The 24,619-nt window shown below is 37.0% G+C and overlaps 1 pseudogene; it reads right to left on the bottom strand.

Moving 5' to 3' along the window:
* LOC131520006 (NKG2-A/NKG2-B type II integral membrane protein-like) overlaps window positions 1-19,192 on the bottom strand; it is a 43,304-nt pseudogene extending 24,112 nt beyond the window's left edge.
* Window positions 19,193-24,619: the final 5,427 nt, after the last annotated feature.

The following is a 24,619-nucleotide window of genomic DNA, read 5'->3' as shown; positions in this document are numbered from 1 at the left end:
GATTTACAAGGATATTTGGCACAGAAGACAAAAAAAACAAATGGGAAGTTAAGAGAGTACTAAATTTTTAATCTATTTCCAAACAATATCCTTCACAAACTTATCTATCTCATGAAGTATTATTTAAAAAAATTCTTATGGCTATAATGGTAGATTAGGTTACTTTCAGTGAATCTACATTTCTTCCCTCTGACCACTGTGAAAAGAGTGTAGTCTACAGACAACAAATGATAAATTTGCCCCCCGTGATTGGTTCACAATATAACGTGTGTGGGAATGTGATAGGTTATGAGTTCAGAGACCAGGCACTAAGAAACACATTTCTGCCAGTTGCTATCTCCGCTATGCAAGATCATATACCAGGATCTGAGCTGCATCTGTATGTAGTCTGGAGCCAAGTCCATAAATGCCCAGACTTGATCAACCCTAACAGAGCCAAACCACAAACAGGTGAATGAAAATTAAATGCTTAATTTTCAATGTCATTGCAATCTTGGGTTGTATGAAACACAACTTTAGCGATTAGTTACAGCTACCATAAACAATTATATTCAATTCCTTTTGAATATTCACATATTTTTTCTACAAGAGTGTAGGGAATATGTAGAGAGAACACAAAGAATATGTCTATCTTCACAGATATAAATGCATATGAAATATGAATTTATTTTGCAAGTAATAACCGAGTTTAATTTCTTTCCCTCTTAAAATTGAATTAGGGTAGGAATATTTGTGAATCATTTTCTAATTAGTCATGTTTGTCTTGAAATCTGGCAATAACTAGCCATTTGACCTACACAAATATCTGTAGATTTTAATTTTTGGTTTTCTTATGTAACATTTTATGTTTTGCATCAAAATGTTTTTTTTATTTATTTTTATTTTTTTAATGTGAAATTTATTGTCAAATTGGAAGCTAGGTGAAATAAGTCACACAGAGAAAGACAACAAAGTGTTTTTAGCATGGCTATAAGACTGACAGAAGTGGGTACATAAAAAATGGAAAAAACCTAAATGTCATTCAAAATACATGAACCCAGTAAGGAAAACAACATATAAGAAAAGGTATCAAAGGGCACTGGCTATTATCCAATTAGAAACCAATCCCTACCTCGAGATGAGTGTAACCTTTGATTGTGTGGCACCAAGAGAGATTCGGAGAGTATACTTTGGTTCCATTCTTGGAGGAAGTTGTCCGATCTGAATGGCTCTTATACAGCTACCCTGTGGTTGTTCCATGATAACCCCGAGGGGCCATTCATTTAGTACTCTCAGCTCCAAGTCCACCCTCAGTGCCCTGTTCTCAGACAACGGTGTAAGATCCTATCCATTTTCTCTCTTGTCATCTCACATGAAGTTGATTTTTGTCGGTAAGAGACAATGGAGAGCCAGTGCAGCAGAAAGGGCTCTTCTTCCTGGCTTCATGGTGTTGTCTCTCCTTTTCTGCCATGGCCTGGTTGCCATTTGCAGTCCTACAAGAAGTCCTGTGTACTGGTCCTCCAGCAACTTTCTGTAGCCAGTCCGTCAGTTTCTTGTCTTCCGGTCTTTCCTCCTGAAGTTCTGACAGGGAGTTCTTCCTGTTTGCCAGTCACAGCCTGAGATCCAGCCTCACCAAGTTCAGCCCGAGGAGTGTGGAGCTGCCCTGCCCCAGGACAATCCAGTGAGCATGTCTGCCATGAAGCTGTGTGCACCCACATCATCCTCGATGACATCTAAATCCCATCTTCAGAGAGCAGATCTGGCTTCCCAGTGATCCCTCCTTTAATTCTAAGATATTCTTTGTAATTTTATTGAACTTAGTAGTCTTTCCTCTTAGTAAGCTTTCTTTTACAAGTAGATCATAATTGTTTACCTCAACTTCCTTCCTTGTTTCTGTCTCCTGACTCAATTCGGACTGATACCCTTGTCACCCTGGAGTGTTCAATCCTCATTTGGGGCACTTAAAGGGCTAGAACAAATCAGCTAATTTGGAAATATAAATGGAATTATTCACTGTAGTGAGAATTTTACACTAATGTTATGATTTGTAATTAATATATATTTTATTCTACTAAATAGCAAAGCATAAGAAATAAATAATATATACCGAGTATATTTTTTTACACTAATATAATTACATTTGAGAACAGTTCCATAACACCAAGAATGAAGCCTCAAGTACTCTTTGGACTTTGGACGATATATATGCATTGATGTGGATTCATCCTTGGTAAGAAATGAAACATTCTTGTGAGTGATGTTGATAATGGGAGAGGCCATGCACATGTGCAGACATGGACAATCCAGGAAGTCTCAGGAGCTTCTTCTTAATTTTGTTGTGAGCCTAAAATTACACTAAAAATATTATCTTAAAAATATGCCAAGAAAATAATCATATGGGTTTTGAAATAATGAGAGATGTATTCTTTATAAATGGTGAAATAACATTATACCTAAATGAGATAACTAGAATGCCTGGTGCTTACAAATATATGGTCTTATTACTGAGCACGGTGCAAAATAAGTTTTTTTTGCAAGAAAATCGAAATATGGACAATTCTTGTCACTCTCTGAAGATACTGACAACCTGAAATGCAGAGAATTATATCTCATTAATCTTACCATAAGGTTGCTTATATCTCTTACTAGGTACCATAGTATTTTAATGAATAAACCATCCATTATGACTCAATCTCCATATTTCTCATACCATTTTTCTCTGGAAAAACTTCAACTACTGTGTTTATCTGATTGTTCACACATTGCTGTTTTTCTTTCTAAGAACAATTCTTGTGAGGCATAAAATAAAAAGTTGTCAGGAGACTTACAGTTCAGAAGAAAATGTTAAGGCTTTTGGCTGCACAGATGAACTATGATTTCTTCTCTGGGAGCCTCTGACCCATGTAGTAGCAGAGAGTAAATTCAACAAAAACTATGAGAAAATAAAATTTATTGGGAGTCAAATACAAGCTCTTATACTCACTTGAATTCTGTAATAACACATAAACATTCATCCTTTCTTCCTTTCTATACACTTTCAAATTATAATATAATGTTACATGGTGGACACAAAAGTATAAAATTATCTTAGTAGGACTAAGTGAAGAGGACAAACTGACCGTGAAGACAATGTCAGAGTTGAGAAAATGGATCACAGGTTAATAACTTATGAAATAGGTACATTGGAAAAAATCCTGGAGATTCAAGGCAGAAGCACATCCGTCATCTTCTCGCCTGGGATGCTCAGTGTCTCCCCACTTGCCCACCCCTGGCTCAGCGATCAAGAAGACTGAAATGTTACAACTGGGAGAAGCTGCAAAGAGCAAGGGTGTTGATGCCATAGGTGGAGACCTGATCAGCAGTAATTAACATCAAAGGTAAAAGTCACAAGGTCATAAAAATAAGCAATAAGAATTTGGAAAACATTGAACAAAACTATCAGTAGACAGACCTCAGTGGAGAAGATTCTGCCATAAATGTTTGGCAACAAAAAATAGTAAATCTAGGAAAAATGACATACAATGCATGTTTACTGAAGTATATTTTTACAAAGTGTCTACCTAAAAAGTAAAAAAAAAAAAATATGAAGAGAAATTTAAAAATGTCTTCCAACGAAAGGAAAGCATAGGTCAATAGAAATGTCTGCTGGGATAAGTTGTTCCACGTATTAGAACAAAAGTAATTAAAATAATATTTAGGGGCACCTGGGTGGCTCAGTTGGTTGGGCGTCTGACATCAGCTCAAGTCATGATCTCACAGGCCGTGAGTTTGAGCCCCGCGTCTGGCTCTGTGCTGACAGCGCAGAGCCTGGAGACTGCTTCCCAGTCTGTGTCTCCCTCTCTCTCTGCTCCTCACTTGCTCATGCTCTGTCTCTCTCTATCTCAAAAATAAATAAAAGCATTAAATTTTTAAAAAAATAATAAAAATAAAATTCATATTTATAAATATATGAAAACTATAAAGAAAACTTAGTTGAAATAATTCCATGAACATGTGATGGCAGCAATTTAGCAAGTAGGAAATATCAATAGAGAAATAAAACTGTATGAAGAAACCACAGAGAATCTGAGTGCATAAATCCATACCGGAAATGGAAAATCCACTCAAGTAGAAAAAAACTGATGAATTTGAAGGAGGAAAAAAATTTATTTATAACTTAGGATGAGAGAGAAAAAAGAGAAGAATTTACACAATTCAGAGACTTTCAAAACAGTATCAGGAAAGCCAGTGTAAGTCTAAGTAGAATATGAGAAGAACGACAGAGGCAGAAAAAAACAGGACAACAATCTTAAGGCACAACGACTGAACAGGTTACTAATATCATTGAAAATATTTATAGACACCAGACTTAGCAAACTGCTAACAGAATGAGCACGTACAAATCCATGTCTCATGACACCATAATGAAATGACCAAGGAACACTGGCAAATACAGACGAAGAAATACTCTTGAGGGAAGAGAGTGGATTGTGAAGTACTTAAGTCAGTGTGAAAATCAGGGATGGCTGACACATCTTCCACCTCCATCAGCCTTATGCCACATTATCTAGACAGAATCCATATCCTTGCCCTGCACACTAGTCCAACTGGAACGGGATACAAGCAGCAAGATGAAGGAACAGAAAGACACAAACCCTAAATCCCCCAAAGAAACAATCCCTTAAAAATATCCAGACACAAACCCATGTGTATTCAGTCTAATCAGTTTTGATAAAGGTGCCAGGACCATTCAATAGGGAGAGACAGAATCTTTTACAAAAGGTGTTGGGAAACTGACTTCCCACATGCAGAAGAATGAAGCTGTATGTTTACATTTACACCTTATACTAAAATTAACTCCACCAAAACCAGACCACAAAGGAAAAGTTCATTGAAGACAAATGGGCTATATCAACCTAAACATTTCTGGGCACTAAAGGGCATGATCAACGATGAAAAGACAGAGTGGAAAAAACACTTGCAAATCATATATCAAACAGGGAATCACATCTAAAATATATAATTAGTCTACAATTTAGTACCAACAACATCAAACACCAAAACACAATTAAAAAATGGACAGAGATTTTAAAAAAACATATTTCGAAAGACAATATATATTGTGAAAAATCATATGGAAAGATGCTAATGATCAGAGAAATGCAAATCAAAATCATGATGAGTTATTACCTTATACTCATTAGGATGGATTTTATAAAAAAAAAAAAAGCTTGGGGTGCCTGGGTGGCTTAGTTGGTTAAGTTTCCAACTCTTGGTTTTGACTCAGGTCATGATCTCACATTTGTGGGCTTGAGCCCCACATGAGGCTCTGTGTTGACGATGCAGAGCCAGCTTCAGATGCTCTCCCTTCCCTCCGTCTCCACCTGCCCTGCTTGCTCTCTCTCTTTCTCTCTCTCTCACAGCAAATAAATAACATTTTTTAAAAGAGGGTCAGTGAGGAGGTCGAGAAGGAGGAGACTACACACTTTTGTTGGGAATGTAAATGAGTGAGCCGTTATGAAGACATGTATGGAGCTTCCTCAAGAAATCAAAAATACAATTACCACATGATTCAGCAATCCCACATGTAGGAAACTATATAAAAGATTGAAAGCAAGATCTCAAAGATATATATACACCCATGCTCACTGCTGCATTATTCATTAGAGCCATGGGGCAGAAGCCACCCAAATGTCCCCTGATGGATGAATGGAGAAAGAAAGCATGGTATACACATAACACTGTAATATTATTCAGTTGTAAATGGAAGGAAATCTTATCACCTGCCACAATATGCATGAAATTCCAGGACATTATGCTAAGTGAAATAAGCCAGTCATACACATGAAAAAAAAAAAACCTGCTTGATTCCACTTATAGAAAGTATCCAAAGAAGTAAAAGTGATAGAAACAACAAGTAGAATAGTGGTTGCTCAGGTTGAGGGGAAAGTGTTGAAGGAGAATTATTGTGCAGTGAGTTGAGTTCCAGTTTTACAAGGGGAGAGCTCTAGATATCTTTTGCAGCAATGTGATAGTTAGCACTGCTAACTTAAACTGGGTGCTTCAACTGGTTACGATGGATGATCTAGTTAAACGCAATGTAAGATGTGCGAGAGTATAGGATTCCCGCTATATGACACTCTGGAAAAAACAAAATTATGGAGACAGTATCGATCAGTGGTTGATAGTGTTTAGGGGGTAGGAAGGATGGATAGGGGGAGCACAGAGGATTTTGAAGGACGGGAAACTATTCTGTAGAACTCCATAATGTTTGATACATGTCACTATATACTTTTCCAAATGCATAAAATGCCCAACCTCAAGAGTAAGCTTTGAAGTAAACTATGGTCTTTGGCTGGTAAAGATGTGTCAATACAGGTGTATCAGTTGTAGCAAGTGAACCACCCCACTGAGGGCTTTTGAAAATGAGACAGTCTATGAACTGCTCCTACATAGACACATAGACAGTAGGGGAATACAGCATATATCGGTGCGATGTCTGAGTTTTGCTATGAACCTAAAACTGCTCTAAGACACTAGGCTATTTTTTTAACATGGGTAATGTGTTAAATTCTATGTTATGGGGTCATGGTATTTTCTGCAACAGCTTAAAAAAGAAAATCAAAGTCAAACCCACAAAAAGAGGTGATCTTGACAAGGGCAGGAGAAAAACAACTCATTATATTTAGGCAAATAACAATATGATTAAAACATGAGTTCTCACCAGAAAAATAGTGGAAAAAAAAAAGAAAGAAAGAAACCCACTACCTGTGTGCACGCGCACACACACACACACACACACACACACACAACAAATAAACAAACAACCAAAACAAAGCAAATATACTGGTCAAACAGGAATTATACATTCAGAAAATAGTTTTTCAGAAAACAAGATGCATAAAGACCCCACATCAGACACAAAAACGAACAGAATTTATTCTTACTACACCTGCCTTTCAACAATGTTCTTCAAGCTACAAGTAAAATGACACTAGATGGTAACGCATATCCGCAAGAAAGATTAGAGACCACCAGAAATGATAAATAGGTTGGTAAAAGTTTAGATCTGCGTGTGTATTTTCCCCTCTGAATTTCTTGAAAAGATAAGATAATTTGCAGCCATAATTATAACACTGCATGGTGGGATCTATACTATAAACCTTATATTTTTAGCATTTGTTAATGTGTGTGGTACAAAGTCTCCACGAATGCTTCCCTTCAGGTTTCCAATGTGAAAGCACGAAAGCAGAGAAGGTAAAGAGATGCATAGTTTGGTTTCAGAAACCAGTCGAGTTGGTTTCAGTAAAGCACTGTCAGAAGTACAGATTTCCCCTCTCTCTGACAGTAGGTTGTTCCTATGAAAACTTTCCTAAGTTGAAATAGTGTAAATTGAGGAAGCAAATAGCGTTAATTTACACGGAAAAATTGCTGAGCATCCCTGTTCCAAAAATTCACCACCCCCCAAAAACACAAAACACAAAAAATAACCTCCCTTAGGTTTTTCTGATACCTCAAGACATGCTTTGTGCATGGAGAGGTACAGAAAATAAATTGAGATGAAGCACAGACACTCAAAAATACAGTTCAAACCTACGCCTGATAGTGATATACAGAGTGGATTGTTTTTTGAGAAATGAACTTGACAGGAACAGTCTTGCTCCTCGGGCTGTGAGCTGCTTCTCTAACAGTAAAACTAGCCCTGAACACAATTTTCACTTTTCACCTTTTCTCCTGAAAGCGAAAATCCCCTTCAGATTTCTGTTCTTCAGAAAAATCTGGTACTAGTGTAAGTTTTTCACAAAAGCAAAGTGACATGATGGAAATTTTTGAAAGGTTGAGGCATACCTGTGATAGGTGGTGGCAAAGGAGCTATGTTGGTGCTCATTTAATATATTGTATCAGAAATCAGTCAGGATTCATGTGACATAGATGGCAATCAGTTAATGATACATGTGTAAAGAGTGCCATTAGCAAGATGGAGACCGAGGAGGTCATAATGCTCACCTGCCCACAAAATTAGTCCGAACCATAACTCAACAACTACATGGCCCAGGGAAAGCTCTTGACAACAAAGAAACACCACAAATCGGGTGCTGATCAAAAATCAAGGATGGTCCCATGGAAGAAAAAGGAAGTGTTTTGCCTGCATCACTCAACCCTCCAGCTGAGAGCCACTTGGCACCTGGAGGAATCCCCTCAGGGGAAGTCACTTCATGGAGAGAAGGGGAGCAGGAGAACCCAGCAAGCTTCCACTCCATGGATGGCTACAGCTTTTGCAACAGAGGTGCCCCATCTAGGCTGATCCCACTTGATGGAGCAGCACAGAGGCCCCCCTCTACATCTATTCTCAGGGGCTGGAGCTGTTGCTATGGTAAGGCTTGCCTTGAGGGGCTCCAGATCTTCTCTTAGAGGTTGTTTGCCACAGCACCTCACCTATACGAGACTAGAGCTGCCTCTGATGCCTGTCTACTCCTGTCCTTGGTTGGGGCTTTGTCTCACATCACTGGGGATGGTACCTGATTCCTGTTCCCAGGTCCTAGGATGTGCCTTAACTGCCACTGTTGGTGCATACTTTTGCTTGATCCTCACTCACCATGTTCCATTTCATGACCCCAAGTCTTCATTGTAAAGGATCCTCCGGCTATTCAGAACCTGATGCCTCCCAGGCCTGGACTCTGAAGTGCCATCACTAACACCAGAAGACTTTCTTCCACCTATGGCAGCTCAAGGCTCTGACCCTGCATGGGTAGGCCAAGTCACCACTGCCTGGAGTCCCATCACTTTGGTTCCATTTTAGGGCTCTGAGCCTTATTTCTGGTACCATACAATTGCATCCCAAGACATACTTTCAGCTTCCACATCGCAGCTTAAGCTCTCCTTCGAGGCTCTGTGGCTAGGGGTCTGTGTCCAGATCCCTGTATCCTGACACATGGTTTTAACAAACCATGAATGGATCATGCTGCTGCTATCTAGGGACTTCCACTTGGGACACAGTTGAAACTTTGACTCACCATCTCCAGTATATGCTATTACCACACACTGCCCACTGGCCCCCAAGCCACCAGTAAACCTTCTCATCCATGCCCTGTGGGACTGCTACAATCCCCTGGTAGCCATAGTCACAATGGTGAGCCCCTGAGAACCAGGTAGGGTTTCCTTGGAATACCTACACAGGTCTCTTCCCTAGTGCCCCAGCCACAAGTGAACCTATGCACCAAGACCCAGTTGTTATGATAGTTCCATGTGTGCCTGGTCTTGGACAACAGCTTCAATAGTGCTCTGAGGGCTCTGAGGTCAGCATGCCATACCAGACACCAAAAAGGAACATCTCAAAAGGTCTTCGTCCCATAGAATGACAGAAAGTAGGATGACATTTTGAAAGTGGTCAAAGGGAAAAAAACTGTCAACCAAGAACACCTTACTCAGCAAGGCTGTCATTCAGAAATGAAGACGAGATAAAGACTTTCCTAGCAAGCTAGAAAATGGTGTGTCAACATATCAATTCTCATCCAAGATGGCAGTCAGGTGAAAGCAGCAGCATGATTCCAGTGGTGGTTGCTGAAGCCAGGTGTCAGAAGAAATTAGACCTGCCCCATGGAAATGCTAAAGGGTATTCATTCAGCTGAAACAAAAAGACAAAATTGGTAACATAAAAACATATAAAATATATAAAATCACTGGTAGAGACAAAAGGAAAAAGATCCTAGACTTTGGTGTATGTAATCAGCTCCGGGATAAGTCATCAACCACAGGAAACAAAAACTAAAATAAAAAAGTAGGACTGCTGTAAACTAAAGGCCTTATGCCCAGCAAAGGGAAGAATCAAAACGTTGAGAGATCATGGACAGAAGAGAAGAAAATCTTTGTAAACCAGTATCAGAGAAGGGACTAATATCCAATATATATAAAGAACTCAAACGACAGAATCAAAACAAAGAGAGAAATCTAATTTTCAAAATGGGCCAAGGGCCTCAGTATACATTTTGGTGAAGACATATGAATGGCGAATAAGTACATGAAAGGTGCTCAAAATCGCTCATCAGGGAATGCAAATCAAGTCAACAATGAAATGTCACTTCACACCTGTTAGAGGCTTTTCTGAAAGGTTAGAGAGAATTGATATGGTGAGGATGTGAAGAAAATGGAATCCTTTGGAGGAAATGTAAATTGGTGCTGCCACAGTGGAAACTAGTATGGCTGGTTTTCAGTAATGTCACTCTTACATACATATTTAATACAACTCATCATTGGGGCAGTCAGTGGCTCATTTGGTTGTGTTTGACTTTGGCTCTGGTCATGATCTCCCCCCTTTGTGGGTTCAAGCCCTGTATCGGGCTCTGTGCTGAAATCTGCAAGCTTAGAGCCTGCTTTGGAATCTGTGTCTCCCCCTTTCTCTGCCACTCCCCCCTCTCAAAAATGAATAAACATTAAAACATTTTTTAAAATAAATGAAGGAACTGATCAGTATCTCAAAGGTCTATCTACACCCCATGCTCATTGCAATATTATTAGCAAGAGCTGAGAAATAGAAGGAACCTAAGTATCTGCCAACCGACATAGTTAAAGAAGGTGTGATATATATATATATATATATATATATATATATATATATATGTAGGTACATATATACACACACAACCACACATACACTGCAATATTATTTAACAGGTGAAAGAAGGAAATCTTGCCATTTGTAACAAAACGATGGACCTTGAAGGAATTATGTTAACTGACAAAAGTCAGACAGAGAGAGACAAATATTATATTGTCTTACTTACATATGAAATTTAAAAAACTGAACAGGCAGAAACAAAGAGTAGAATATGTTTTTCAGGAATGTAGTTTGAGGGTTTGGGAAGATGTTTAAGAATAGAAATTTACGGGGCTCCTGGATGGCTTAGTGCCTTTAGCATCTGACTTTGGCTCAGGTCAAGATCTCACATTTTGTGAGTTTGAGCCCCACGTCAGGTTCTGGGCTGACAGCTCAAAGCCTGGAGCTTGCTTCAGATTCTGTGTCTCACTCTCTCTCTGCCCCTCACTCTCCCGTGTCTCTCTGTCTCTCTCTGTCCCTCAAAAAATAAAGAAACATTTTAAAAATTTTTTAAAAAGAAGACAAATTTACAACCAATACATAATTTTGGAGGTCTAATGTGCAGCATAGTAATTAAAGACAACATTACTGTGTTATAAACTTTAAAGTTTCTAGGACTAATTCTTAGCTGTCCTCAACCACACAAAGAATGACAAATATGTGACGTAACAAAGGTGTTATCTAACATGGCCATAGTGATCATAAGGCAATATGTAAATTTATCAAATGAACACATTATTGGCCTTAAATGTATGCAATGTTAGATGTCTAACATGTTAGATGTTTTTATCTCCATGAAAACAAACAAAAGATAGGTTTGTAATACCTACAACTCCTAAGGAAATAACTTAAGAATATAGCTAACACATCAATAGAGGCGCATTAAAATGGAACACTGATAGAATATATGTTTAATACATAAGATTTGAGGTAAAGTGGAAGAAGAAAACAAGACATACATAGAGAATAAATAGCAAATTGTATATCTAAATTCACTTATCCCAGTAATTACACTCATGTGAATGAAACATATTCCAATTATAAGACAAAGTGTCATCCCGAATAAAAGCGCAATATTGATCTATATGCTCTCTGTAACAGACACACTGTAGATTCAAAGACACAAATAGGTGAACATAAAAAGATAGCAAAAGATAGACCCTACAAAGAGCAACCAAAGAAGTGAGAAGAAATGGCTGTTCTAATATCAAAGTAGTTGTTAAAACAAGAAATAGTAGTAGAAATTCAAAGAAACATATCCAAATGTTAAGGCTGTCAAAAGAGGAGGAAGATAACACAATTATAAACATCATTATTCACCTAACAACAGAACCCTGAAACACATGAAATAGAAACTGACAGACTTAGGATTAATAAATTAATGAGTATACTTGAAGATCGAAATGTCTGCCTTCAGTAAGTAAGAACAGCTTGTTGCAACATCAGGAGGACTATGGAAGACTGTCAAAACTCTAAGAACCAGCTTGACATAACTGACATATATAGAAAGTGTTATACATCATAAATTTAGGATCAAAAATTTTAAGGATGGAAATATTCAAAGTATTTTCTCTGAAGACTAAAAAAAAATGAGAAGAAGCAATGGAAAGGAATCCGGAAAATTTCCAAACATGTGGAAAGTGATACACTTCTGAAAACTTTACAGTTGAAAGATAAAATCTTTGAAAATATCTTGTACCAGATGATAGAAATTCCTTTGTACTGGATGATAATAAACTGAGCATACATCAAAGTTTTTAGGATGAAACTAAAGTGGTGTTTAGAGCCAATTTGTACCTTTGTCAATTATGCTGAAAAGGAAGAATGTTATCAACGCATGATCTAAGTTGCTTCCCTCTCAAGAAGCAAGAAGAGAAGAGCCAGTAGTTCAAATATGAGACACATACATTTAGCTAAAAGTTGATCGTGAAGGATGGATCATAGAATAACTCAAAGTAGCCCCAAATGGGCCAATACCCAAATATCCAAGAGCTTCCGCAATAGAATTGGTGTGCACATTGTAGGGGAATCCGACAACAGACCAGCAAAGGGATGTGGGCAATTTATAACTTCATGCAGCTATGCGGATGAATCAGACAAGTGCAACTTCATATGAAAATGCCAAAAATACAATATGTATAAGGTGTGATGCCATGTATATAAACTGTTTTTGAAATGCAGACAAGAACTTGGTAGGAGCATTGTGCAGTACTGGTAATATTCATTTTTTCATTCCATGCAATGGTGACTCTGAAAACTCAGCTGTCTGTTGGCGTTTATAGCATATGATCCAACTGTATGTTGTTTATTGTACCACAATAAAATTATCTAGGAGAATATTATGAAGTAATTCAGATATATCTAAAATTAGACATAACATTGAAAAAAAACCTACCAAACATAACTTGTGAAAACCAAAAGAAAAAGAAATAGGAATATCAGAAGTGTCTTACAGCCTCTAATATAATTTTATCTGTGATTCAGAAAACTTTTCACACTCTGTTACAGAGTATTTAGATGTTTATGAATAGAGAAAATTGAAATACCAGTTAAAAGAAATCATTGTAGGGTCAAAAAAGGAGGATAATAAAATAAGTGTCATATACATTTTGATGGGAATACAATAAAAAACCAAAATTACATGTCAGGGCATTCATAAATAGGTCTGACAATATATAAAAATAATGGACTCTGATACAAGTAGAGTTATTCAAGTAGCACCATGTTGTATTTACTTTTGAAATGCCATAATCATAATCTGTCACATTGACAATGAAGATCAATTGATGTGATTTCTCTGATTCACAAGGCACCTGAAAAAAAAAATATTTATTCTTACTTTTGAAAAGCCTTTAGAAGGGAGTGCCTGGGTGGTTCCATTGATGGAGCGTCCAACTCTTGATTTTGGCTCAGGTCACGATCTCAAGGTTTATGAATTGGAACCCCACATTGGGCTCTACACTGACAGCGTGGAGCATGCTTGGAATTTTCTCTCTCTCCCTCTCTGTCCCTCCTTTGTGCACTTTCTCTCTCACACAAAATAAATAAATAAATATAACATAAAAAATAACTTTTAGGGGGTGCCTGAGTGGCTCGGTCGGTTAAGCGGCCGACTTTGGCTCCAGTCATGATCTCGCAGTCTGTGGGTTCAAGCCCCGTGTCAGGCTCTGTGCTGAAGGCCTGGAGCCTGGAGCCTGCTTTGGATTCTGTGTCTCCCTCTCCCTCTGCCCCTACCCCACTCATGCTCCTCTCTCTCTCTCTCTCTCTCTCTCAAAAATAAATAGACATTAAAAGATTAAAAAATATAATAACTTTTAGAATGATAGAAATGAATGGTAAATCCATGCAAAGACCCTGAATAGATGTGTTAAGTCTGAAATTGAACTTATATCAACTCACTGTTTAAAAAAGGGCAATTGGGGGACACCTGGTAAGATCAGTCAGTTGTGCTTCTGACTCTTGATTACTGCTCGGGTCTTGATCTCATGGCTCCTGAGAGGGAGCCCCATGTCAGGATCTATGCTGACACCATGGACCTCTCTCTCACTGCCCCTCCGCCGCTTGACTTCTAAGTTGCTGAAAATAAATAAATAAACATTTAAAGCAAAAAGGAAGACCTTTCAAGCATGAAACTAACAAAAAACACATGAAGACATTAGTTAAACAGGTGAGAATGTGCAAAATTTGTACCCACACCATATGAAATGCAAAGTTCCACAAAAATGCAGTCATTCGGTGGAGAAACTATAGTCTTTTCAACAAATGTTGTGGAAACAATGGCGTATCAAATCTTATTAATAATTATATACTTTATACCATATCTAAAAATGCTCAAAATAGATCACACATAATTGAAAACAAAACGTTTTAAGAGATGTTATAACAAATGCACAACCTACAGTGGGGCAGAGATTTTAGACAGAACACCAAAACCATGATACTTAAAAGAAGATTGATGAAGTGCAGTTCATCAAGATAATCTCTGCTCTTCGAAGAGAAACAGAGGTCATAAGCCACTTAAAAAATATTTACAAATCATGCATCTGCTAGAAAACTTGCTGCCAGGGTACAACAAAGAATTCTCAAAATACAATGAAACAAAGTAAAATTGTTAGCAAAACAGTTCAATAGGTACTTCACCAAGCACCATGTGTATATGGCAAATGAGTATAGGAGCTGATGCTCAACATCATTACCTTAGGAGTATTCAAATTAAAACCACCCAGACCACACTTCCTGTTCTGGAAAGATAGACTGGATAGCCTTTTCCCTAGTCCTCCCACCAATACAGATACAATCCCTGGGCATAATTCATAAGACGACAGAAGAGTCAGAAAGATAATGAGAAAGCCGACAGATCCCAGCCCTGGAGACCCGAGGAATGACGTGGTGGTGAGGTCCCCAGAATTTCCCTCTACCTCACGTAGACTGGGTCAGAGAGCCTAGCAAACCACAGACACCAACAGGTACACACCCAAGTCTCCACAATGTTTCTTCTCTCCAGTCAAAATAACAGGAAAACAGGCATGCTAGATAAGCAGAAAAGTTTTAGACACTAACTGGGTGATTCTAATAAAAAACCATGGACTACCCACGAAAAGAATCAACACACATGCAAGAGAAAGAAGACATTCTCCGATCAAGGAACACTAAGAAAATGTATGACCCCCAGACCCACTCTGAAAGAACTGCTAGAGAGAATACATGGTAAAAGAAGGCATTTTGGATCCTAAGGAAGGAAGAGAGGACAAATGTAAGAATAAAATTCTTACCAGGTCTAATGGACTTTCCCTCACCTCCTGTGTTTTCGAAATTGTTTGATATTTGAAGCAAAAGTATCAGTTGAAGCAAAGTTATAACATGCATGTGATTCTCCATGTAAGCAGAGAAATATTTAGGCCACTTCTAGTATAAATGGGACACGGTAATGGACCGTAAAGGCAAGTAAGTCTCTACATTTTACTCGAACTGCTGTGGGTTGTGATAGACTGTGTAGACCGTGATCTATGAATATCCAATCATCTATATAAAGATACATAATATCTATATTACTTATATCAAGGAGATTAGAGCACATGTGTACATATATATATAACTTTATGTATATAAAGTTACTGATGAAGAAAGGACCTACTTTGCTATAAATGATGCTCCGTCAATAAGGTAATGATGTAGATATATACAACTTTCACTCACAGCCTCAGACATATAGCATCACAAAAGATAAATTCTAATTGGAACATACATCATAATGAAAAGTTAAAAAATAAAGAAAGAAAAAGGTAAATACAGGAAAATAATATAGGATATTCTATTCATGAACTTTGGCTAACTTCTGAAATAGGTCCATGATACTCATTGTAACATACAAAAAGCTAAGCAGGACCATGGTAACATTAAAACTCTGATCCTTAAAAGACTCCAATAGGAGAGTGAAAATGCAGATGCAGGTATTTGCATCTTAAAAGCTCGAAAAAGAACTCAGATCTAAAATATGACAATGACTCCTGAGAAGTGAAAAGAAGACACCGTCCTGGAGAAATGGGCAAGAGACACAACCCAGCACTTCTCATTCTCACAAAAGAGAAGAGCCTTGAGATTTACAGCCCAGGAAAACAGTCACTGAATAACCATCAGAACTTATTAATTAATTTTTCTGAGACTACTGATCAAAGGACTTTTAGATCAAAGGCCTATTTGGTATAATGTATTTTACACAATAAAATAAAAAAAATGTAGGCATAAATTTTTATATTGAAATATACACATATCTATGACTATGCAATTGCATACTAATGCCTACAGAGAAATGTAGCATAATTATACATGAATACAATTATGTTACATTATACATTATTATTTTATTATGAAAACCATACATTTATGTTACATAAATATATAATATGTCGCTATGTGTAATAAATGATTATAAATATGATATGTGGAGGAAGACATAGAAAAGACTTTTCCTAACATAATTATTCATAATACCCACATACGAAAAAGGAACTAAATTTCTGAGAATGGTTTTTAAAATGTCATATTCATATGAGAGCAGTGAAAATTCACAAACTATAGACAAGTGTGTTAATATAGATGGATTACAAGTAGCACCTGGGAGAGAAGGGAGACACACATAAAAATGCACCCTGAATGATTCCATTGATATACAGCCCCAAAAGAAGCAGAGATATTTCATAAAAGGAAAATGGGCAGGCCTGATAAAGGCTCTACACTTCTGTCTCATGATGTAATTTAGAATTGTGTGATTCTAACTCTATTGTAATCAGTGTGCACAATCATATGCCTAGTTTCTTTGATGTGCTGTAAAATGAAATAGTAAAGTTAATTTCAGACAAAAGAGCATTTCTAGAAGCACAGGATCCTATGAAAAGCAAGAACTGGACATTATCAAATGTACATTCAAGGTATAAAACTATAAATAATGTGTCATAGAGTTAAACCATGGAATATTAAAGACTTTAAAAAATAAACTACAAATACATATAAAACTATGGATGAATTCTACAAGCATAGTATTAATTGCAAGATTTTTCTTTTTATTTTTTAACATTTATTTATTTTTGAGACGCAGAGAGAGAACATGAGCAGGGGAGAATTAGAGAGAGAGGGAGACAAGAATCTGAAGCAGACTCCAGGCTCTGAGCTGTCAGCACAGAGCCCGCTGTGGGGCTCAAACTCACAAAACTTGAGATCATGACCTGAGCTGAAGTCAGAGGCTTAATCCACTGAGCCACTCAGGAGCCCCATTTAATGACAAGCTTTTAATAGAATCTGGAAACATCTGAAAACTTACCTTGTCCTCATCATCATCATAGTAGAGCAGGTTAGAGTTGTTAGAAGCACAGGATGCCAAACTCTCGTTCCATGATTTTCCCTCAGTGCTAATGTAATAGCAATTGTTGGAATATGTAAACCACTCTTTCAGACAATGACAACAGAGACAAGCTGAGGAGAGATTATGAGATATTATCCAAAGCGCTTTGAATATTACAAAATGAAACTTTACATAGTGTATATGGATACACATATGTGTACATAACATTCGTAGACCCTCACAAGCTGGTAAAATTAAAACAAAACACACACACACACACACACACACACACACACGCACACACTCAGAGAAGAGTCAGGCTTTCGTCCCCTAATATATGTGCCCATATAAAGCAACCACAAAAATGTCCATGTATACATGTCCTGAGAGTCAGTGAACACAACCATCTTTATGGAATGATTTACCTTTTATCATGTTGTAGAAGGAGGAAATGTGAGGCAATTGTTAACAGCAGGTACAGTGATTTTGAATGAGTATTTCTCCATCAGTTCTGAAAGTTCATTAAGTGATTTTTGAATTCACTTTTTCCCAAAGCATCTGTTATCATCTTTGCAAACTTGAAGACAGAGCTCAAAGAGACACGAAACTAATAACAGAATTTTGCAAGGGATGTTGTACCTTTTTGGATCCTTGTTTCCAGGGACGTTTTGTTCCGCGCTGGTCCTTCAGTAGCTAGAACATTAAAGCAATTCTCAAAAAAATAATATTCAATGAAATAAATCATAATATTTTGAGTTTCCTAGTTTAAAATTGGGTGTGCTATTTTACCAGAAAAATTGAATAAAGTAATGAATATGAGGGGGAAAACAATTCAAAAGCTTAAAGAACGAAACCTCACCATCTCTTACAATATTTCCTTGAAGCAATCTCAAGAATTAATGTGCATTTCACCATAAAGTCTCTTGTATGACTTGCCTTTGAGTTATTAAATCCAAATATGTGTTTAATTCTCCTTCAATTTAATCTGTTATTTCTACTTTAGATAACCTCTAAATAATCATTCCACACTTAGAGCATGCATTAAAAATGCATTAAAATGAAATAATAAATTCAAAGTGTTTACACACTATGTCGAGGAACTAATGATCAGTAAGATGAAAATTCCCTTTTAGTCATTCAAACACGTACTTACAGGGAATAACAGCTATTGTTACCACAGTGGACATCAAGATGAGGCAGAGGATTCCCAAGATACCGGCAATGAGCTTCTCTGGACATGAAGGTGAGTAGTAGGAAGAGAAAGGCAAACACTGAGAAAGGATGCCCGGAAGCAATCATTTAGGAGATTTGCAAACAAGAGAACCCACAATGCGCAGGGAATCACATACAATAACCTGCACCTCAAACCCATCACTATCATTGGAATCTTCTCTCAGAATATACCAATGCATTCAATTACAATACCATATTCCAACCTCCAGCTCTGGTCCTCACAAATGAAAACGATGTGAGATCACTTCCTACTCTTTCCCTACACCCCTACACCCCAACTTCAAATCCTAAAACAGACATACTTGTCTGTATTAAATGTTTTTTACCTTTGCAGGGAGAGTTCTTGCCATTCCCTTGAAGGTCCCGAGAAGCATTTTGAAGATTTAGTTCTGCATAGGCTATCTCCTCCTCAGTTACTGAAATGGAACTTTTCGTGCCCTTAGGTTGCACTTGCTGTCTTTTTGAGCCCTTAGCATGATGGAGTTCCGCATAAGTCACGCCTTGGTTGTTCATGTCTGCAGCTGAGTAGTGTCAGCTACAATGTGGATGAAACTGCCCTGAAGGTCTTGATCAAGAGTGTGTGACATGTGCTGACGACATATTGCTAGTCCAGTGACACCGGGTGGGGTGCAGGGTGAGGGATGCTACTCATTTGCAGTTGAACAATATAAAGTCTGGTACTAACTTGTGTAGAGATTGAAATAAGTGTTTCATGATAGAATAAATGTTTTTTATTTACAATAATAGCATAATAATACTGATTGGAAAACATGTAAAGCACTAAATTAGTGAAGAAGAAAGGAATTCATGAATAATAGTGTCCTCATTAAAGTAAGGTCAGATTCCACAGACATATTTCAACACTATTAGAATAACCAGATTAATTAAAATGCTGTATTAGAAAAAAAGTGTTGTATCAATTTTGACAATGTTAAAACCCATTACTGGTTAGAAATTAGGTGCTCTAAGATTGGAGAATATTGTTTTTAGCACATATAGGTATTTCCTGTTGCAAACGACTTTTATTTGTGGTTTTAAATTGTGTTTCTAAAAAGTGCTATCAAAGTGATATTTTATTTTGAACATCTGGGGAGTTCTGAGAATTGTTAAATTTTAGAAGAAATATTTCCTATGTTGCAAAATGTTACAAGGCACACTAAAATTATCCAAAGCAGGAACAAGAGTGAAAACAGAAAGAAACAAAGCATTTTTTAAAAGAGGACTTAACATCAGAAAGTGACAACTGACTTAATGGCAAAGATATGAAACCATAAAATGATAAATAAAAGGGCAGATCATTGATGGAAGAACACAGTTGTTACAAACTTCTAGAAAGATCTACGATTTCAAAGGCAGTTAGGGTAACTCCAGTTGTTTAGTTATACTAAAACTCACATAAATGTAATTTCAGACGTCAGCCAAGGAACTGTGCAGTCAGTGGACTCTGGAATTACTCCTGTCTCTCCAAGTACAAAGTATCAGCTTCAAAAATTATTTCATGGGGCACCTGGGTGGCTCAGTCAACTGAGAGATTGGTCGAGCCACCAACTTTTGCTCAGGTCATGATCTCATGGTTCGTGGGTTCGATCCCCACGCGGGGCTCTGTGCTGACAGCTCATAGTCTGGAGCATGCGTCAGATTCTGTGTCTCCCTCTCTCTGTCCCTCTCCTGCTCCTTCTGTGTCTCTCTCTGTCTCTCAAAAATAAATAAACATGAAAAATTAAAAAAAAATTAAAAAAATTTATCTCATGTCTAACTATGTAGTTTAGTAATCTAAAATAGGAATTAAAATATGTACACTATAATGCATATAAAGCACTTAAACTCAATCTGAGTGGTCTCAGTTCTCAATAATGTATTAATGATTTTAATTATTTTTGTTAAAACAATTTTTTTGTTTCCTTTTGAGAGAGAGAGACAGAGACAGAGAGTAAGACAGACTGTGAGTGTGGGAGGGTTAGAGAGAGTGAGACACACAATCTGAAGTAGGCTCCAGGCTCCGTGCTGTTAGCACGGAGTCTGATGTAGGGCTCGAACTCACAGACTGTGAGATCATGATCCCCACAGACTTTGGATGCCCAACCGACTGAGCCACCCTGACACCCCCAATTTTAATTATTTTTAACAAAGTAACCATTTATCATTACTCATTCATAGCATTTAGACCATGGAACAATTCATTACACAAGAGCGTCTTTCAGTATTGAATATCTTTCTTGGCCAAGTTTTGTTCAATTTTATAAAAAGTCTTTGGATTGTTTATAGTTAAGTTTAAATTAGCATTTTTACACAAGGTACCTCATCTTGTGTTTTATGAAGAATCAAACTGCTTTCATTTATTGAAATAACTGTATCAGGAATTCCATTTCACCTTTATGGTATAATGGATTCATTTTAGGGATTTATGTTTAAAGACTGGACCAATGTCGAATATATATAATATATTCTTGATGACAACTGATGACAAATCCAAATCATGTGTTCTTTGTCCTGATGCTTCTGGGATCTCACCTTAAATTATATTGATATGCAAACCTATGCATAGGTATATGCATGTGTTCTTAATGACTTCTCCACAGGCAAGAATTTGAATATTGTAAGATCTCTAATGTATCTCATACTCATTCTTGTTTGTTACCCTGAATTGTTGGAATGCAGATACCAATGTTCTCTATGATTTCATTGTATATTAGCTGTGCCTCAGGTGCATCCCACCAGCATTTATAATCTCCCACTCACTGGGGTGACTACTAGAAAGGCAGGACCGTGGTGACACATACCTTCTGTTGGCCAGACAGTCATGCATCGTCCAGAGGGAACCAGGTTCCTCTCGTGACCAGACAGTGTCTGTGGTCTTCACAGCCTGCCGGCCCTGTGAGAGCTGAGAGTGAAGCAATAGTGGTAAAAGTAGATTTCTCATCAATGTGTCACTTCAAATTTGAACAGGAAATTCTTGCCCTTGGGCTATTTTGAAGACACTTTATCTCCTCACACACCTCCAGAATGTAGAGGCTTTGAGCTTGCAGTGTGGCATTTCGTTTGTCCTTCAGCAAATGCCTCTGACAAATTTTATGTTCCACGAGATACTGGGGTCAGAGACTTAACCACCCAGGCTGTTCACTTACTTCCATCTGAATGACAAACACTGAGGACTTAGGCCTTGTGTAAAATATCTTAGAAGTTTGTGTTTTACTTTTAGGCAAATTTGCTACATCTAGATATTATGTATTTCTGTTTTCTTATGCCCTTGATATGTCATTTCTATTTCACTGAAAATCTAAAATCATCAACCCGTAGACGGGTGTTTAACTATATTTGACACTAAGAGTGAAAAATGACTACGTTTTCAATTTTTTACGACTGCCATAAAGACATCAATTTCTGAATGGATCTTCTCAAATTCTACCTTCATTTTGAATATACCTACATTCCATTTGTATTATTTGTAAATAGGTTATTAAAGTTTTTGCTGGAAAAAATAAATGCCTGTAAGAAAGATAAAACATTGAATAATATTCAGCAATAGCACCATTCCAGAGATTTGAATGTTAAATAATTATTCATGCTATTTACTTATTCATTCACCAATGGTAACTAGGTGTCTGTATTTAAATAGGAATATTTGTTATAAACAAACAAACATACAAAAAGCCTAAGTCTAACTCTAGGGGAAAATTAATGAGTGTTTAACAATTTCACTTAACTCAAAATATTGGTGTAGGGCAGAGAAACTACTTTTAAAAGTACTTTTAAAAGACAATTAAATAACATGAACATCCAAGCAATAAAACTTTATATCTAAATTACCTACTTTGCATCAATGGAATTATTTTCCTTTGTTTTCATTGTTGGATTTGAATTGGTAATTATTTTGGGCATATTCACGTGCATGTTTCCTTTGGTCTGTAGTTCTGTTTTGTTTTGTGTTTGGCAAAATGGGTTGACAATACTATTTTCATTTTCATGTATTTATTTTCCCAGATGTATAGTTGACAAAAGATATCACATTAAGTTCAGGTGTAGACATAATGATTCATCATTTATACACGTTATGCTATGATCATCATGATAAATCGTCGTGATCACCCATCACCATACATAATTCATACAATGGAATGGACTCTATTCTCCATGCTGTAATTTACATCCATGTGAATTATTTATTTCATAACGGAAAGTTTGTACTACCTACTTACTTTCGTTTCTTTCAGCCATCCCTCGTCCCCACTCCCCTACAGAAATCACAAAGTTGGTCTCTCTGCATGTGAGTCTATTGGTTTGTTCATTTGTTGGTTTGTTTTTGTTTTGACATCATTAGGTAAATCGTATGATATTTGCCCTTCTCTGTCTGACTCATTTCATTTAGCGTCAAACCCTCTAGATCCATCAACTGTGTCAAAAATGAGGAAAATGTTTGGAGAAACCTCCATCCTGTTGCCCATTGTGACGACACCAATTCAAATTCTCACCAACAGTGCATAAGATTTCCTTTTCTCCACATGCACACCAATATTTGTTATTTCATGTTTTTTGGATTCAGACATGTGGCAGGTGCTATCTCTGTGATTTTGATTTATGTTTTCCTGATGATTAGTGATACTGAGCATCTTTTCACATGTCTGTTGGCGATCTGCATATCTTCTTTCAGGAAATACCTATTCAGGTCTCAGGTCCATTTTATAATCATGCGCATTCTTTTTGTGTTAAGTTGTAGGAATTCTTCATATATTTTGGATATTAACCCCTTGCCGGATATATCATTTGCAAATATCATCTCCCATTCAGTAGGTAGCCTTTTTGTTTTGTTGACTGTTTGCTTGGCTGGGCAAATGCCTTGTGGTTTGTCATATTGTTTATTTTTCATTTTGCTGCCATTCTCTATGAAAACAGATCCAAAAGAATACCGAGGAGAACGATCTCCATGAGTTTATTGCCTATGCTTTCTTTAGGAGTTATTGTTGCTGGCCTTACCCCTACCGCTTTTAATTCATTTTAGGTTTCTTTTGGGTTTGGCGTAAACATGTAGTCCAGTATTATTCTTTAGCACATAGTTTTCCAGTTTTATAAACACCATTTACTGAAGACTCTCTTTTCCCTTGTGTCCCTTCTTGCCTTCTTGTCACATTTAATTGATCACATAAACACAGATTTATTTCTGGGCTTTTTACTCCATTCCTTTGATCTATGTGTCTCGTGTTCTATACTGCTTGGATTGCTAAAGCTTTGTAGTAGACTTTGAAATGCAAGAGAATGTTTCTTCCAGTTTTGTTCCTGTTTCTAATGATTGCTTTGGGTATTCAGAGTTTCTTGTAGTTCCATACAAACTTTCAGGTATTTTATTCTAGTTCTGTGAAAATGCTATTAGTATTTTTATAACGATTACATTGAATCCATAGGTCATTTTGCATAATCGGGATACTTTCACAATATTATATCTTTCATTCCATAAGCACAGTATATATCTTCCTATGTACTTAATTGTGTCATCCTCAAATTTCTTCTAACAATAGCCTAAATTTTCAGCGTGTAAGAATTTCACCCCATTGGTTAAAATATTCTTTGGTAATTGATTCTTATAAATGCGATTATAAATGGGATTATTTAATTTCTCTTTCTCACAGAATACTACTACTGTATAAAGTCCACAAGATTTCTATATATTAATTTTGTGTCCTGCAACTTGACTGATTTCATGTATTCGTTCTAATATGTTACTTTGGTGTAGTGTCTCATTTTTTTTTCTAGAAAGTAAGTCATCTGCCAATAGTGACTGTTTTGCATTTTCTTTATTAGCATGAATGTCTTTGACTGATTTTTCTTTTCAGATTTCTGTGTCTAGGACCTCCAGTACTGTGTTGAATAAAGTGGTAAGTGTGAATTTCCTGGTCTTGATCCTGATATGAAAGGAAAAGCTTTTGGCTCCTCACTGTTGAGAATGATGTTAGTTGCGGGCTTGTAATATATGAACTTTATTATATGGAGAGAAATTCCTTCTG

This window comes from Neofelis nebulosa, chromosome 8 (assembly GCF_028018385.1).
Source record: "Neofelis nebulosa isolate mNeoNeb1 chromosome 8, mNeoNeb1.pri, whole genome shotgun sequence".
NCBI classification, from domain to species: domain Eukaryota; kingdom Metazoa; phylum Chordata; class Mammalia; order Carnivora; family Felidae; genus Neofelis; species Neofelis nebulosa.
Note: the sequence above shows the minus strand (reverse complement) of the source record. Positions and strands in the feature narration are given on the sequence as shown.